Source organism: Marmota monax, unplaced genomic scaffold (assembly GCF_021218885.2).
Source record: "Marmota monax isolate L192 unplaced genomic scaffold, Marmota_monax_Labrador192_F-V1.1 WCK01_AAM20220418_F8-fsc00670, whole genome shotgun sequence".
NCBI lineage: Eukaryota > Metazoa > Chordata > Mammalia > Rodentia > Sciuridae > Marmota > Marmota monax.
The window spans coordinates 143,113-161,001 of NW_026692930.1; positions in this window are offsets into that span (position 1 = coordinate 143,113).

A 17,889-nucleotide genomic window follows, 5' to 3' on the forward strand; every position below is an offset into this window, starting at 1 on the left:
CCATTCTAACCCCAAGCCCAAAGCAAAACTTCATGCATGTGTGTGCGTGTGTGTGTGTGTGTGTGTGTGTGTGTGTGAGAGAGAGAGAGAGAGAGAGAGAGAGAGAGAGAGAAAGAGAGAGAGAAACTGTAAAATCACATAGCTTTATATTAGATAAATATGATCATGGTTTTTACTGTAAAGTGGCACCATCACTTAAGGCAAAAATTATCGAAGAAAAACAGAACATTTCACTACACAGACACCCTAACGCACATGGAACCTGTTAGCATAGCTTCATTCAAAGAAGTTTATGCTAATGCTCAAAACTCCATAAATAATAATAAAATAAATAAAGGTGGTTCTCTATTAAACTGTAGAACAGAACTTTGAAATAAATTGCTCAAGAAGTTTCATGCTTGTGAAGTTTTCTATTGAATAGTTTGGCATCTGCCAATATTGTCTTTTCTCTACCAAGGACAACTCTGCCACTCCTGAGAACAGTGCCCCACCCAGAGCCAGAGCAACCTATTTTCTTTGTTAGATCAGGTCATAATTCTTTGCCCTTGATTCCTTTGATTCTCATTTTCCCCTCTGGAAAGTGTATTAGTGAGCAGTCCACCCACACCAAGAACAGTGCTTCACTAAACACAGTTTCTCAGAAGGGGAAGTTTCAGATCCATAACCATAAAGGATGACTGTGTTTATTAATTACCCCACAGCACCATCTTCAGAGGTCTCTGTTGCAAGAATCAACTAAGAACTGTTGATGGAATTCTTTGTTCATTAATTGATTACATGACTTGTAACCCATTTTGATCAACAAATCAATGGCTTTATAAATGTTTGAGGAAACCATTATTATTTTAATAATAGCTACACATTAATTCGGTGGGCACTTCTTATATGCCAGGTGTTGAGTTCCTTGACTTTTTAAGTCCTGAAAGCATAACCTTTCCAAGGTTGCTAAGGCAATATCTCCTTCCAGTGTACAACAGGCTTCCAGAATCTTCCTTTGCTTATGGAGTTAACTAGGGCATTCTTTGATAGGCTAAAGCTACTAGCCTAAAAGTATTCATAATTCCTCTTCACCCAAAGGTTGAAAGCGTCTCTAAAATATCTTAGCTTAATTACCTATTTGAATGCCATTAATTTTGTCACTGAGAGTCCATTTCTAACCTGCACAGTACCAGCTAACAGGCCAATATTTTTACAAATCAAAGTATATTCCCAACATTTACCATGCCATTTATGATACTGAGTGCATTAATTTAGTTTTTCTTGAACCAAGACACTGAAAATTGTTCTAAGGTGCTGGGGATATAGCTCACAGGGCTTGGCACCTCCACATCTTAGTAGTGATTGCCTAAGTTGAAGGCCTTAGTTCCCCATGCACTATAACTCTGCACTGCCTGTGTCTCCCCAGTTGCATTGTGCTGGTCATCCCAAAATGTCACAACTCTGGCATAATTAATACAGCTTGCATAGTGTCAGCCACTTCCTAAGCCACACTATTATTCACTGAAGAAAGACAAAATTCCAATTAGCAAATGGTACTGTGTTACCTTGTTCTGAGGAACAGAGGATTTTTGTTTGATTATTACTTTATTTGTCCCTCATTCTCACTAAAGATTTTTGAATAAGAAGAACAGAGTTCAACATCACTCAGGTGTGAAGCAGGATTATTATGACCTCTGCAGCACTCAGAGCTCCTTCACATCATGGAAAGAGAGAAAGAGAGAGATAAAGCGATGAAGGGAGGGAGTGAGGTGGAAAAGAAGAAATGAATGTAGATAAGTGTAAGAAGCAGCAATTTATTTTTATTGTTTACCTCTAGCTAATTTGTTTCCAGAAATACTAATAGTTTCTTTTCTGTACTTTTTCTTAGAAAACTTTAATTCTGTTACTTTTTAATACTATTAAAAAATGGACTCAATTTGCTATGATATAGGTATTCAGTAGGATCAGCTGTGATTGATACTTTTCCAAACATCAATAAGTATATGAAGGGCAATATGTGCACAGTTGAGAAGTTTCTGAAAAGAATGTTCTTGCTTTGCCTTATTTGAGACTCTGATATTAACTTAACCTGGGATTCAGCCTTCTGCTCTATAGACATGTTTTCTAGTAATGGCTTAACACTATTTTGATATGTTCAAAGATCACTTCACTTTCATCTGTTTAGAAATCTATCTGATAGCATTGGGATTGTTCTGCTTATGAAAACTGTGTTTCCTTTTTTTGTGTGCATATCCATTATTTTGGTCAAAACTTTGTGGTTTCTGAATAATTTATGTTTTGTACAATTCATGATAAATTGTAATAGAGAACAAATTAGAAACCACTATGTCATACTCAAAATTCCAAAATTAAATTTTGAACACAAACTTTTAATTGCTACTCTAAAAAGTAAGCATTGAGTCTCTTCATAATCATAGAAGCTAAATATTTTGTTTTTCCATACTGTGTTTGTGTTCAGATGTACCTAAAGTGTGGTCTTAATTTTGCAATCACAATCTTTAGTTAAAAGGTCAATCTTGGTCATTGTAATATGAGTATACAAGGAAAGAAGATACAAATATTATAGGAAATATTATATACTTTCCTATCAAATTTTTTAAATTGAAAATGGGGATGGTTCTTTCAGAAAAACCACTAAAGAAAGAAATTGAGGGCTAAATGACAGAGGACTATTTCTTACCTCTGAAGCTATTGATATGTGCAGGATTTGAGGGATGTTCCCTAAAGTGAGCTCTGGACTCACTGCCTGGATCATTTGCATCTGCAACACCTCAGTCTTATAAATATGACAAAAATTTCTGTTTGTGTTTAATTGGATATACATTTTATTCTACCCTCCTAAGGATATAAGAATTGTTGACATTTTTCTAAACTTAATTTATATGAAAATCAAATTTTCCCATTCTTCTCTGATATAAATTTAGTTTCTAAAATTATTGAATGTCATTCTCTCTCTCTCTCTCTCTCTCTCTCTCTCTCTCTCTCTCTCTCTCTCTCTCTCTCTCTCTCTTCCTCACTAGACCATGGGAAATACAAAGATCCTGTGTATCTTAAAGAAAGCAGAATGTTCAGCATGTGGGACTTTAGTCCACAGAAGTCACCAATGATATAGTCATTGTTTTCTAAAAGGAAATATTTCTTTGATCAGAGGCTTTGGTGATCTCTGCTCATTGAGAGGATCTAATATAGAATTGAATCTATGATCCTATGTGTTCTCAGGCAAGCTTCTGCTCTGAGTTATGCCTATGCCAGGGTGTACTGTGATAGAACAGAAAGTTTCTTCTGTCATGTATTATTCTTCATCTCTAAAAGCCTTTGGAGAGAAATAGAGTACAAGTTTCATAAGCTGCATGATAGATGAATGCTACCCCCCCCCTGCAGTTTTGGTAGTAGAATTGAACCCAGGGATACTTAACCTCTGAGCCACATCCAGAGTTGTTTTTTTTTTTTTTTTGCAATGGGGATTGAACTCAGGGGTTCTCTGTCACTGAGTCACACCCCCAGGCCTATTTTGTGTTTTGTTCAGAGACAGAGTCTCACTGAGTTCCTTAGTGCTTTGCTTATGGCTGAGGACTCCCAATTCTTCTGTCTCAGTTTCCCAAGCCATGGGGATCATAGGCATGTGCCACTGCACACAGACTTTATATTTTTTAATATAAAATTATATTTCAAGAAGTTGCTTCTGCTGGTCAGCAAGTGGACTGTTGTTAGATTGATGGAAGTATATGGCAGGGGTGGGGGTCACTAAAAGTAGAATAAAATTGCAAAATATTCAGTGATAAGAAAAAAAAGAAGTTGCTTAGGGCCCTATTAACTTCTGGCTCACTTTCATATTGGAATCCTCCTGCCTCTGTATCTGAAGCAGCTGGGGATTACAGGTTTGCCCCACTGCACCTAGCTTGGATGAATTTCTAAAATTTTCAGAGAAAAGGCTTTGACTGGGGCTCATTGGTAGAGAACTGGTGTAATCTAGGGAGCTCTAGTTTCTAGTGGGACTGAGGTGAATTCATTCCCAGCACAATTAAAAAAATAAAATAAAATAAACAAAAGCCTCATAACATTTCTATGTGAATATGAGTCCTAACTATTGATAGCCTAAGGTTCATTTTACTGGAAGAGTTGATGATAAAATTTAAAGAAATAATTGTATGCTTATAATTCCTAGTAAAACTGTATATATATATATATATATATATATATATATATATATATATATATATATATAGAGAGAGAGAGAGAGAGAGAGAGAGAGAGAGAGAGAGAGGGAGAGTAATTTTTTCATAGCATAGAATGGCTCCTCAATGAAAAGTAATGGTTTGTTGTAGTTGGAAGTATGACATTTTCTTTATCTAATCATAAATTGGAGATCATGCTTTCATTGTCATCCCCTACCATTTTTTAAATTATTATAAAATTAAATTGTTGACACTGCATTTTTAATGTGCTTATAAAGCACTCAAAGTGTAGTTTCCATGTGCATTACTTCTGACAATCATAAAGTTCACATAACTTTTTGATCTGTTGGGAAAAGAATTCTGCTTACAGGTGATCCAAAAAAACTAAAAAAGGAGACCAGCATTTCAAAATTCAAGGTATCCAGGTGCCCACTAGTGTTTTGTTACCACAAGTGCAAAAGATACTTTTGCAAAATTGCTATTCCATCCTGGGTTCTACAATCAGTCCCCTTTGTGCATATGAATACATTCATATCCATATTATCACTGTTTCTGGCGATCAAATGTGATCATGAAAGTATTGTCCATGACCTACAATTCAGCATATATATCTCCACACGTAGAACACAACTTTGGCCAATTTCAGGACATTCCAAAGGGTGGCCCTGTGTATACCATGAGGCTTTTGCTTCCTCTTGGAAGTCTTCTGAAGGCCAAAGGCTCTGTTATATGGGTATTGCCAGATACCATCCACTCTGATGCCCAAGCTGTGCAAGCAAATCAATTTCCTCCTGAATAATACACTTAACTTCTTCAGGGAAACCCTCCAGACATGTTCCTGGTCATCACACTTTTGACCCCTATTTGGATGGCCTGAGCCTCCTCTAGGTGGTCCTCTTGGTACAGAAGCTCAGATTCCTTCTCAATCTTACCCATGCTTCTATTTGTACCTCTACTTTCTGAACAAGGTGCAGGAAAGTCACTTGAATGGGAGGGGCTCCAGAAGTGAAGGAGGGAGTAAATATGAGGTGTTGTGGCCTTCTCCTTTCTAAGCAATCTCAATCACATTGAAGTGGTATGTTTCTTCATTGGATGTGGATTTTTAAAAAACACAAAAGTGCACAGATGAACCCAGGTGAGGAGGGCTCAGGGATCCAACTCACTGCCATGATAAAAATCTGTGTCTATGCACAGTGCTGGGAAACCCATCTGGGGAACCTTTTTTCACCATTCATATCACACAAGTTGTATACCTGATGAACCCACAGCTCATCTCAGGAAGAAACCTTTAAACATGTGGCCCTTGAAGGGACTTTCAGATCCCACCTATAGCAGATTGTGAACCTGGAAATCAATCAATTACTTGTCTATTGTTGACATTACTCATTGGTATTTTCTGCCCTTACTTGTTAACTGCAATTTGGGGAGCATTCTAGTGCTATAATAGTGTTTGTTGGTGATAACTTTTATTGGTTTATTAATCCTTTCTTTCACTCCATTTGTATCATGTACTATCTTCTAAACATTGCATTTTAGATACAGGGAAAATGCTAGTAAACATGACAAACACTACCTTCTGATCATGGAATTTAGAGTCTAATAGTAATAAATATCTATCATTTGATGAGATTTTCCTGGAAATTAGGAGATGGTATAATATGCTTGGAGTGTGTAATAAGAAGAATTGCGCAGGTCCAGGAAGGTAGGGATGGCTTCCCTGAAAATCTTTTGAGCTGAGATGTGATGAATGACTAGGAATTGAAGAGATGACAATCTGTTAAATACCAAGATATACCCAGCTACATCAGAATTCAGAGAAATCCAAGCACCTTTAGGAGCTTTCTGTTATTTAGTTAACTAAGACATAAGTCACTTCATCATTCTGCCAGTGCTTGCCTCAAATATGTAGATAAAATATTTAGTTTGCAATGTGGGTGAACATTGACAGTTTTATAGTAAATGATACAAAGAAGACACAAACAGTGACAGATATAATTCCATTTTCATGAAGTTTATAGAACACAAATACATAAAGACCTAAATAGTTAAGTGATTTCTGGGTGATGAGGATGGGAAATGAATGGGAAGTAAACATAAATAGGTATGGAAATTCTTTGAAGGGACTGAAAATCAAGCTCCAATCACATAGTGGTACTTTCACAGCTCTTTATTAAAATAAAAGGTAATAAACAGACATATAAATTCAAAGTGGTTTTCACAATTTGTGATATTAAAATGACTATATTTCCATAAGTTAAAACAGGCCCACAAATATCTTGTGTGGACTTCTAACAATGAATGAGAAGACCCATAAAAAGGTTTCATTAGACATGTGCATTTACCAGTGAAATAGAATTTTCTTTTCTATTCAATTTTATTTTCCAGTAATGAGGAATGGACCCAAAGCCTCAAACATGGTAGGCAAGTACTCTGCTACTGGGTTACATCCCTTCCTCTTCTTCCCTTTCAAATCTCTTGAAAATGCTCAATCAGGCTTCAAATTTTTTTGGTTCTCCTGTCTCAGCTTCCTTTGTATCTAAGATTTTATGTGTTTGACACCATGCCCATGGGAACTTAAATTTTATATAGAATCAAAGAAAACAATTGGATTCAGAGAGGAGGCTAAGGAGGAAGAGAAGAAACTATATATGAGGAACCTTGGTAAACATCATAGAAGCTCATGTTTGCATTGTCATGATCCGGAAGAACCCCCAACAAAACTCTCAGGCCTTTGTCCATAATGAGATAAGTGTGAGGAATTGGTGAAGAGACTATACTGGTTGTTCATCTTCAACGTAAATAGAAGAAATGCTTCCTCACAACCAAAACTGTCACTTGTGAAATCTTTACAGATGCCAAGAATCCAGTTGGGGATATTTGACATATCTACCTCCCAGTAGTGCCCACCGGAGGTAAAGGCCTCAACACCCCATGCAACATAGCATCCCACTCTCTGGGACTCTTCAGTTGCACTATCATCTCCAAATATTCTATTTCTAACTTCGTCAGAAAGGCTCTTATAGTTGTTGGCCCAACCTTGAATCACTCTATTATTTATTGGGCAAAAAAAAATCAACTCAGTAAATGACATTTACATATCTTGGGGCAAAGATTGACTACCTAATCAATCCCTTCTTTTGTCACACCTGTAAGGAATGGTGGAGAGCAGAGAGAGTTCAGACTCACTCATATATGAAGAAGGGTTCCTATGCCCTCACTAGCACACAGACATCTGTAAACGAGAGAGAGAGAGAGAGAGAGAGAGAGAGAGAGAGAGAGAGAGAGAGAGAGAGAGAGAGAGGAAGTATCATGTACTGTGTTAAGGGGTGATTTAATAACTTTTTGTCAATAGAAAAGTAGGGACATGCCCCAAAACTTTTTTTTTTTGTAGAAATCTTTTCTTGAGATGTTTTTGATATCATTAATAAATAGATATCAACTTGCTCTGATTGTGCCTGATCCATGATCAAACATCAAACAATTTGATGAAAAGCAACAATTTCACATTTTACAGAAAATAATCTCTGAATTTCATGATCTGTTGAGACCATACATTCAGTCTCATTTGGGTTTTGGCCTTCTGCTATCTAGACCCCTTCTCTACTGGGGCACAAACATGGCTTGGTTATGTTCAGAGACACTCACCTTTCAGTTGTTTTGAAATCCATCTGATTGTATTAAAATTGTTCTATTTATGGCAAACTTAGTTCCTTTTTTGTTCATTGAAACTTGGATTTTATAAATAATATTCACCATTTTCAAATGCATAGCATAAAAACACTTGAGATATAGAATAGGTTAAAAACCATCAATCATATTTAAATCTTCAAAATTAGAATGAACTGAAATGACACAAAATATTGATTGCTTCTCTAAGAAGGAATCATTGTATTGCTTAATAACCACAAAACACCAATAGTATTCCTTGTCTTGTACTACCTGTATCAGAACTAAATATGGATCTCAGCTATAAGTTAATAAGGGCAGTCTTGATCATTGTATTATGACTAGACATAGAAAGAAGATATAAATGATTCTATGGCAGAAAATTAAACGTGAGAAGCCTCTTATTTGAAGAACCTATTAAAAAAATAAATTTGTCTGCCAAAGGCTCACTCTTACCTCTGAAATTTTCCAGCATGTCCAGGATTCCAGTAATATGTAAATGAAGACAGCTCTGGGTTCACTGGCTGGGTCTTCTGCATCTGCACCAACTCAATCCTGGGAAGAATGAAATCAGTTATACTTTCAAACCAAAGGTTAAACACAAAATAATTACAGAAATACCAATTTTAATCCAAGATATTTTATAAATCTCCCATTTTGGTGAATTAATTGTACATTTTATTCAACGCTCTTGGGGATATAAACTATGCTACTTTTTTCTAATATTAATGCACTAAAGTTCAATCTCCTTATTCTTCTCAAACATTATCCAACTTTAAAAATTAACAAGTGTCATTCCCTCTATTTGTGAACCCATCCTCCAGGAGTACAATGATCCTTGGAATCTCACAGAGAGCAGAAAGTTCAACCTTTGAAATATCATTCCATAGAGGTCAGCAATGATTTCTAAAGGGTAAAGTACCTTGAACCAGTGATTTTGATAATCTCTGCCCATTGAGGGGATCCAGTGTAGCCTGGCAGTACTGATTTTGAAGGTTTTCAGGCAGCTCTTGCCCTCTGAGTTCTGTCTACATGGGCTGTGCCATGATGAAGCAGAATGTGCTCTTTCTACTTATGGTAATGAAGCCTCCTTCATTTCCTATCCCTGTGGAGTATTACTCTTTCCAGTCTTGTTTACCATTTACCTTACTAGAATAGAACACTTTCTAGGATACCTTAATTTTTTTTATTTTCTAAGATTTATTGGGACTGGACTGAAGAGGATAGAAGGAATGGGTGAAAGAAAGCCCAGAACACTAAATCATTTGTAGGTATAATTGAATACATCCATGTAAGAAGGCCATTTTTGATACAAAGGAACATATTTTCTTGGAGCCTCTTTTCAAACACAACATTAAGTAACCACAAGAAAATATGTTAATAAATGAAATCATGAACATCCTCCTTTCAACAACATCAACAAGAACAACAACAACATCTCATAAACCAGAAATTATATAACACACCTTTCATATACATCACTAAATACTATATATATATATATATATATATATATATATATATATATATAATATATATAATTGTATTAAAATTGTTCTATTTATGGCAAACTTAGTTCCTTTTTTGTTCATTGAAACTTGGATTTTATAAATAATATTCACCATTTTCAATTGCATAGCATAAAAACACTTGAGATATAGAATAGGTTAAAAACCATCAATCCTATATATATATATATATATATATATATATATATATATATATATATATATATATATAATAGTAATAATGAGATAGAGAAGGATCATCTCTAGTACTTCAGCATGCCTATTTATTCATTTGGTTTTTGTGACATTTTCTTTTCCTCAGTCCCCTCTAAGAAATCACCTCAGTCTATGTTAATACCAAAGGCCTCACTAAACATAAAATACAGCCTTGGTGTACAGAGAGGATGGAGTTAAAAAGGGGTGGACCCCAAAAGTAGGGTACCAGCATCAGAAGAGCTGTGGTTGCGCCACAACTAATTGTGATAGTAGAAGCATATGTGACTCCATTTTGTTTTATGACTTCATCCTGTAAAACAACCATGCCAAGTAGAAGAATAATGACTGGGGCAAGATGTTCTTTTCCTTTTGCTATAGAAATCTTTAAGAACACAAAACTACCTTATGGGGTATTTTTTCTGTAACTAGGGTAAGGGGCTCAGTTTCTGTAACTGAAGTGACAAGGATAACTGTGATTGGTTAGGCTTTCCTCCACTTGACTGCACTCTTCTGCTTCTGTAACCTAGCTTGCTTGCATTGGCTAGACCCCTGAACAACCTTTTTGCAGTTTGCAGGCTTTTTGCAGTTTGGAGTTCCCTTGCAAATGTTCGGGGCTGCTCAGGGGAACAAATTTATGTTCTGGTCAGTCGCCACTGGTGTGCTTCAATAAAGGCTTGATTTGATTATGCATGAATCTTCTGGAAGTCAGTTTATGAAACCATGGGACGAAGCTTTAACTATAACCCTATGGCTCTGAGAGTCCAGCCAAGCACTCTTGATGAAATCTTCAGGTGGGGGAACATGGGAGAGCTCTCTGCAGGAAAGCAGCTCAACTGGAATGTTTTCTTGGTTAGTGCTACAGAAGGAAATTCATTAAGGACTAGCCCCAAATTAGGACTGAGGTCTGTTTGTAAACATGCACAGAATGTGAAAAAATAAAATTGCCAAACTAAATTTTTTTTTTCCATTGTCGGCTCCTGCCATCCATCAACTAGCAACTTCTAAGTAAACTTTATTTCAGGGTTTCTGGTTCTAAGATTTTGTAGTAAATCAGTAAATAAATAAACATACAAAAACATGTAAGAGTTTGACAAGAACATTGTCCTATAACAATCCAATCTTATTCTCATTTTTGTGGTGGCAGTAGATACCAGTGAACTGTTCAAAGAAAAAGGAAACATACCTGAACATTTCCGCTGACTCTGTTAACAACTTTCAGATCCATCTTCAAAGGATCTTGGATAGATTTTCTCAGGGGAAAGTGGTACTTATATCTTTAGGCAAAACTGAAAGTTTGCTTTCAAACCTTGAAAAACTTTAAGTGAATCATACATTATTTTTCTCGCAAACAAGGCAAAAATATATTCAGATTTTACTTGCAATTACACAGGAAACACACGAATTAGAATTATAAGGATTTTGTAATATACCAAAAAGGAAAATAATAAAATTAAATAATTTTACTCTCATTACTTCTACAGAAACTTTATAAATACTTTGGGAAAATATATATAATAGTTTCTTTTATATTTGTTTCTTTCTTTCTTTCTATTTTCTTTTGTTTTGTTTTTGTTATCTTTCAATGTAGGAGTTATAGTTACACAGCCCTTTATTATTCTAAAGGTCAATTTAATCTTTATTTTTCTTTTTTTGGAATAGAACCTAAGGACAATTAATTATTGTGCCACATACATAACCTTTTTTAAAAATATATTTATTTATTTGTATAAAGTTTTGAAGACACAGTCTATCTAAATTTCTAAGGCCCTCACTAAATTGCAGATGCTGGCTTCAAACTTTTGGTATTCCTGCCTCAGCCTCCTGAGTGGCTAGGAATACAGGCATGCACCAAAACTCCTGCTTGGATTTTCTTAGTATATATTATTTTTTATACTTTACTGAGGAGAAGATGGTGCTAGAAAGTTTGATTTAGATCTGGAAATAAAGCCTTTGGTTTCAGCAATTTTAGGTCCTGAGATTGTAGCACATTATAATGAAAATGAGAAACATACATTATTTTAAAAGCCACAAGAGAAAGGAATCAGATTATACATAGGGGAACATCAATTAGGATAATGGCAGATTTTTCAACACAGACACTGAAAGCTAGAAGATCCTGGGATAACATATTTCAAGTTCTGGAACATAATGGGTGCCAACCAAGAATCTTCTATCCAGCAAAATTAAGCTTTTTTTTTTTTTTTTTTTTTTTTGAAGATGAGGTAAAAACCTTCCATGATAAACAAAAGTTAAAAGAATTTATATCTAGAAAACCAGCATTAAAAAACAGCCTTGACAAAATATTTCATGAAGAAGAAATGAAAAACAACAATGAAAATCAGCAGAGGGAGGTCATAACTAAAGAAAAAGAACTATTCAAAGAGGAAAACTGAGTCAACTTAACTAATACTTATAATGCTATTAGGCTGGCCCTAATGTTCATAATAGTGATAATATTTTCTTGTTTTCAGATGCTTATGTAACCAAATAAAGGACACTGACTGATGTCCTGGCAGCATATTCAGAAAGGGAAGATGTGGGTACAAGTGCATGGAGTATTGCATACATGGCATATGTTAAGGGTGTCTGCATGGCAATCCACTTCCCTCATACTAGGTGCATGAGCAACAGGCTATTCTCCCTGTAGACACAGCCCTGGGTGTGAGGCCATCTGTTGCTGTCCCTGCCTTGGCTCCACAGCCCTCTCCTTGATTGGTTGCTACAAGGACAGTTAGCAGACATTGAATTGGTGGCTGCCTCTAATCTGCTTAGCTACTGCCTGAGTATATATACATGGTAACTGCACAATCAAATCAGACCTTCTTCCTGTTTGGTCTCTGAAGGTCTTGATTAGCAACTCCACAGCCACACTCTCCTCTACCCTGTTCCATGGACCTCCGCACTGGACAAGAGATAGCTCACACATACATCCTTAGCTTTTTATTATTTTATTTTAAGACAGGATGTCAAGTAATTTTCCAGGCTTATTTCAAACTTTACTTTCTTATGCCTCAGCATCCCTAGCACCTGGTTTCCAAGACCAACTATATTTTATCAGACTCTTTTAGCTGGCAGCCAGCCAAAAATCATATGTTTTCTTTGTAATTTCTAGTCTTTTATTTTCAAATTTTCCTTATCAAAATGCTTTAGTGTCTCTTCTGTGCAACAAATCGCCATTTATACTTTTATGGTCTGATATCAAATTATCTATTTGTTCACTGGTCAATTTAATCTATTTATATTAAATCTAGTTTTATCAGTTTAATTTTTAAAGCTCATTGTTCTTGTATCAATTCCTTTTTCTTTTACTTTTGGTACTGGGTAATGGATCCAGGAGTTCTCTATCCTTGAAATACATCCTCAGTCCTTTCTTTCTTTCTTTCTTTCTTTCTTTCTTTCTTTCTTTCTTTCTTTCTTTCTTTCTTTCTTTCTTTCTTTCTTTCTTTCTCTCTCTCTCTCTCTCTCTCTCTCTCTCTCTCTCTCCTCTTGTCTCTCTCTCTCTCTCTCTCTCTCTCTCTCTCTCTCTCTCTCTCTCTCTCTCTCTCTCTCTCTCTCTCTCTCTCTCTTGGTTCTTGAGATAGAGCTTGCTAAATGGCTGACATTGGCTTCTATCTTCCAGACCTCCTGCTTCAGCATCCTGAATCACTAGGCATACAGGGGTGCACCACATTGCCTGGCCTTTCTTATTATTATTATTACATCAATCAATAAAATTATGCCTTCATGTCTATTTCCATTTTCAAAGAACAATTATGCTCGTATTTTTAAAATGTACATTTTAGTAAATATATATCTATTAGTTTTCTTTGCTTTAATTTTATCGTTAATAAACTTTAAGGCATTTGATCATTTTTGTTTCACACATTTGTACATACTTTAAATTTGTTTTTATTTGATGCTTTCTAAAAAATATTAAAACATCTTTTTGTAGCAAACTTCTGAATCTAGTATACTTAAGAAATATATTAACAGTGTTGTCACATTTAAATGTTATTTGGTTAAATTTATGATTCCAGGCTTTATGTTTTGTCTTAGTAATTTAAACACTACTCAGCTTTCAATTGGCAGCCACGGATATTATGTCAAATATTGATGCTAATCTAATTCCCATTCTTTCAAAATAATCTCTTCTTTTTTACTCTTGAAAGATTATGTACATTTTTGCTACCTTTAATATTCTTATATTAGACCACAATATTCTTACCTTTTTTGTTTTGACACCAGTGATTGAAACTGAGGAGGCTTATCCACTGCCCCACAACACCAACCCTTTTTACCTTATGAGACAGGGTCTTGCTAAATAAATAAGTAAATAAATGCTCAAATAATAAATGGTAGAAGACAGTCATAGATCAGACAATTGTAATGTAGAACACAAAAATAAGTCAAAGAAAGGCTAAAATACTGATTGGTGAAGAAAATTACTTCTTTTGCTGAGAAGTTATTACAATTCAGAAATATTTTTTTTTAATTTTTTTATTGTGGGTTGTTCAAAACATTACAAATTTCTTGACATATCATATTCCACACTTTGATTCAACTGGGTTATGAACTCCCACCTTCACCCCATACACAGATTGCAGAATCACATCAGTTACACATCCATTGATTTACATATTGCCATACTAGTGTCTGTTGTGCTCCGCTGCCTTTCCCATCCTCCACCCTCCCCCCTCCCCACCTCTCCCCTCCCCTCCCCTCCTCTCTCTCTACCCCCTCCACTGTATAATCCTGAGGGTCTCCTTCCATTACCATGCAATTTCCCTTCTCTCTCCCTTTCCCTCCCACCTCTCATCCCTGTTAAATGTTAATCTTCTTCTCCTGCTCTTCGTCCCTACTCTGATCTTAGTTACTCTCCTTATATCAAAGAAGACATTTGGCATTTGTTTTTTAGGGATTGGCTAGCTTCACTTAGCATAATCTGCTCTAATGCCATCCATTTCCCTGTAAATTCTATGATTTTGTCATTTTTTAATGCAGAATAATACTCCATTGTGTATAAATGCCACATTTTTTTTATCCATTCGTCTATTGAAGGGCATCTAGGTTGGTTCCACAATCTTGCTATTGTGAACTGTGCTGCTATGAACATCGATGTAGCAGTGTCCCTGTAGCATGCTCTCTTTAGGTCTTTAGGGAATAGACCAAGAAGGGGAATAGCTGGGTCAAATGGTGGCTCCATTCCCAGCTTTCCAAGAAATCTCCATACTGCTTTCCAAATTGGCTGCACCAATCTGCAGTCCCACCAGCAATGTACAAGTGTACCCTTTTCCCCACATCCTCTCCAGCACTTGTTGTTGTTTGACTTCATAATGGCTGCCAATCTTACTGGAGTGAGATGGTATCTTAGGGTGGTTTTGATTTGCATTTCTCTGACAGCTAGAGATGTTGAGCATTTTTTCATGTACTTGTTGATTGACTGTATGTCCTCCTCTAAGAAGTGTCTGTTCAGGTCCTTGGCCCATTTTAAATGATCCACTCAATTGTGCTCTTTAGGAATATTATTTTAGTGTTTGCTGGTAGAGGATTTGTCGCTGATATACAGGAATGCCTTTGATTTATGCGTGTTGATTTTATATCCTGCCACTTTGCTGAATTCATTTATTAGCTCTAATAGTTTCTTTGTAGACCCTTTTGGGTCTGCTAGGTATAGAATCATATCATCAGCAAATAGTGCTAATTTAAGTTCTTCTTTTCCTATTTTTATGCCTTTAATTTCTTTTGTCTGTCTAATTGCTCTGGCCAGTGTTTTGAGAACTATGTTGAACAGAAGTGGAGAGAGAGGGCATCCCTGTCTTGTTCCAGATTTTAGAGGGAATGCCTTCAATTTTTCTCCATTCAGAATGATGCTAGCCTGAGGCTTAGCATAGATTGCTTTTACAATATTGAGGTATGTTCCTGTTATCCCTAGTTTTTCTAGAGTTTTGAACATAAAGGGATGCTGTACTTTGTAGAATGCTTTTTCCGCATCTATCGAGATGATCATATGGTTCTTATTTTTAAGTCTATTAATGTGGTGAATAACATTTATTGATTTCTGTATATTGAACCAGCCTTGCATCCCAGGGATGAATCCTACTTGATCATGGTGCACAATTTTTTTGATATGTTTTTGTATCCGATTTGCCAGAATTTTGTTGAGGATTTTTGCATCTAGGTTCATTAGAGATATTGGTCTGTAGTTTTCTTTCTTTGAAGTGTCTTTGTCTGGTTTAGGTATCAGGGTGATGTTGGCCTCATAGAATGAATTTGGAAGTTCTCCCTCCTTTTCTATTTCCTGAAGTAGCTTGAAAATTATTGGTATTAGTTCTTCTTTAAAGGTTTTGTAAAATTCTGCTGTATACCCATCCGGTCCTGGGCTTTTCTTAGTTGGTAGTCTTTTGATGGTTTCTTTTATTTCCTCAATTGATATTGGTCTGTTTAGGTTTTCTATATCCTCCTGACTCAATCTGGGCAGATCATATGATTTAAGAAATTTATCTATGCCTTCACTATCTTCTAATTTATTGGAGTATAAGGATTCAAAATAGTTTTTGATTATCTTCTGTATTTCTGAAGTGTCTGTTGTGATATTGCCTTTTTCATCCCGTATGCTAGTAATTTGAGTTCTCTCTCTTCTTCTCTTTGCTAGCATGGCTAAGGGTCTGTCGATTTTGTTTATTTTTTCAAAGAACCAACTTTTAGTTTTGTCAATTTTTTCAATTGTTTCTTTTGTTTCGATTTCATTAATTTCAGCTCTGATTTTAATTATTTCTTGCCTTCTACTTCTTTTGCTGTTGTTTTGCTCTTCTTTTTCAAGGATTTTGATGTGAAGAATGAGATCATTTATTTGTTGTTTTTTTCTTTTTTTAAGGAATGAACTCCAAGCAATGAATTTTCCTCTTAGAACTGCTTTCAATGTGTCCCATAGATTCCGATATGTTGTGTCTGTGTTTTCATTTATCTCTAAGAATTTTTTAGTTACCTCCTTGATATCTTCTATAACCCATTGATCATTCAGTAACCTATTGTTCATTCTCCAAGTGATGTATGCTTTTTCCTTCCTTCTTCTATCGTTGATTTTCAGTTTCATTCCATTATGATCAGATATGATGCATGGTATTATCTCTACTCCTTTATATTGTCTAAGAGTTGCCCTATGACATAATATATGACCTATTTTTGAGAAGGATCCATGTGCTGCTGAGAAAAAAGTGTAACTGCTTGATGTTGGGTGGTATACTCTATATATGTCAATTAGGTCTAGGTTATTAATAGTGTTATTGAGTTCTATAGTTTCCTTATTCAACTATTGTTTGGAAGATCTGTCCATTGGTGAGAGAGGTGTGTTGAAGTCTCCCATGATTATGGTATGGTGGTCTATTAGACTCTTGAACTTGAGAAGAGTTTGTTTGACAAACATAGCTGCACCATTGTTTGGGGCATAAATATTTATGATTGTTATGTCTTGTTGGTGTATGTTTCCCTTAAGCAGTATGTAGTGTCCCTCTTTATCACTTTTGATTAACTTTGGCTTGAAATCTATTTTATTTGATATGAGTATGGACACTCCTGCTTGTTTCCGAAGTCCATATGAGTGATATGATTTTTCCCAACCTTTCACCTTCAGCCTATGTATGTCTTTTCCTATCAAATGCGTCTCCTGTAGGCAGCATATTGTTGGGTCTTGTTTTGTGATCCATTCTACTAGCCTGTGTCACTGGGTCCCGGGTCTGCCCACCTTGCGGGTGCGGGTGGCAGCTCCGCTCCGCCCCCTCTCCAATTGGGGTCACGCAGTCACCACGCTGGCGAGCCACTTGGCCTGCTCCAGGCGCTGGCGGCGGCCCGGCTCCTCCTCTCTGGCTCGACGACAAATTGAGGAGACTCGGGTGTCTGTGCCTCACCCCCCCTACCAGGAGACCAACTGTTACTGTCGCCGCTGGTATTGATGAAGTTCTCTCCTCCGCCACTTTCTGATGACATCAGATCTCTGCCATGTTGGTATCCTATGCGAATGGCAGCATTTCGTTCCCCTTGCCGGGCAACTAAAGCAACGAGTGAGTCCTGACCGGCCCTCAGCAGGACCCGGACCCAGAAGCAGTTTCCGCGGGCTCCTAGCCCCGGGCCAGGGAAGTTCTGGGAGCTGGAACTCGGCCGCTCCATGCTCGGTGTAAGCTCCTATAAGGGTAGGCTCCAAGAAGCAGTCCCCGCAGGCTCAGTTCCGGGAGCCAGAATTCGGCCGCTTAGTGCTTGGTGTAAGCTCTGATAGGAGCAGGGTCCAAGAAGCAGCCTCCACAGGCTCCGCAGCCCTGGGCCAGGGCGGTTCCAGGAGCTGGAACTCGGCC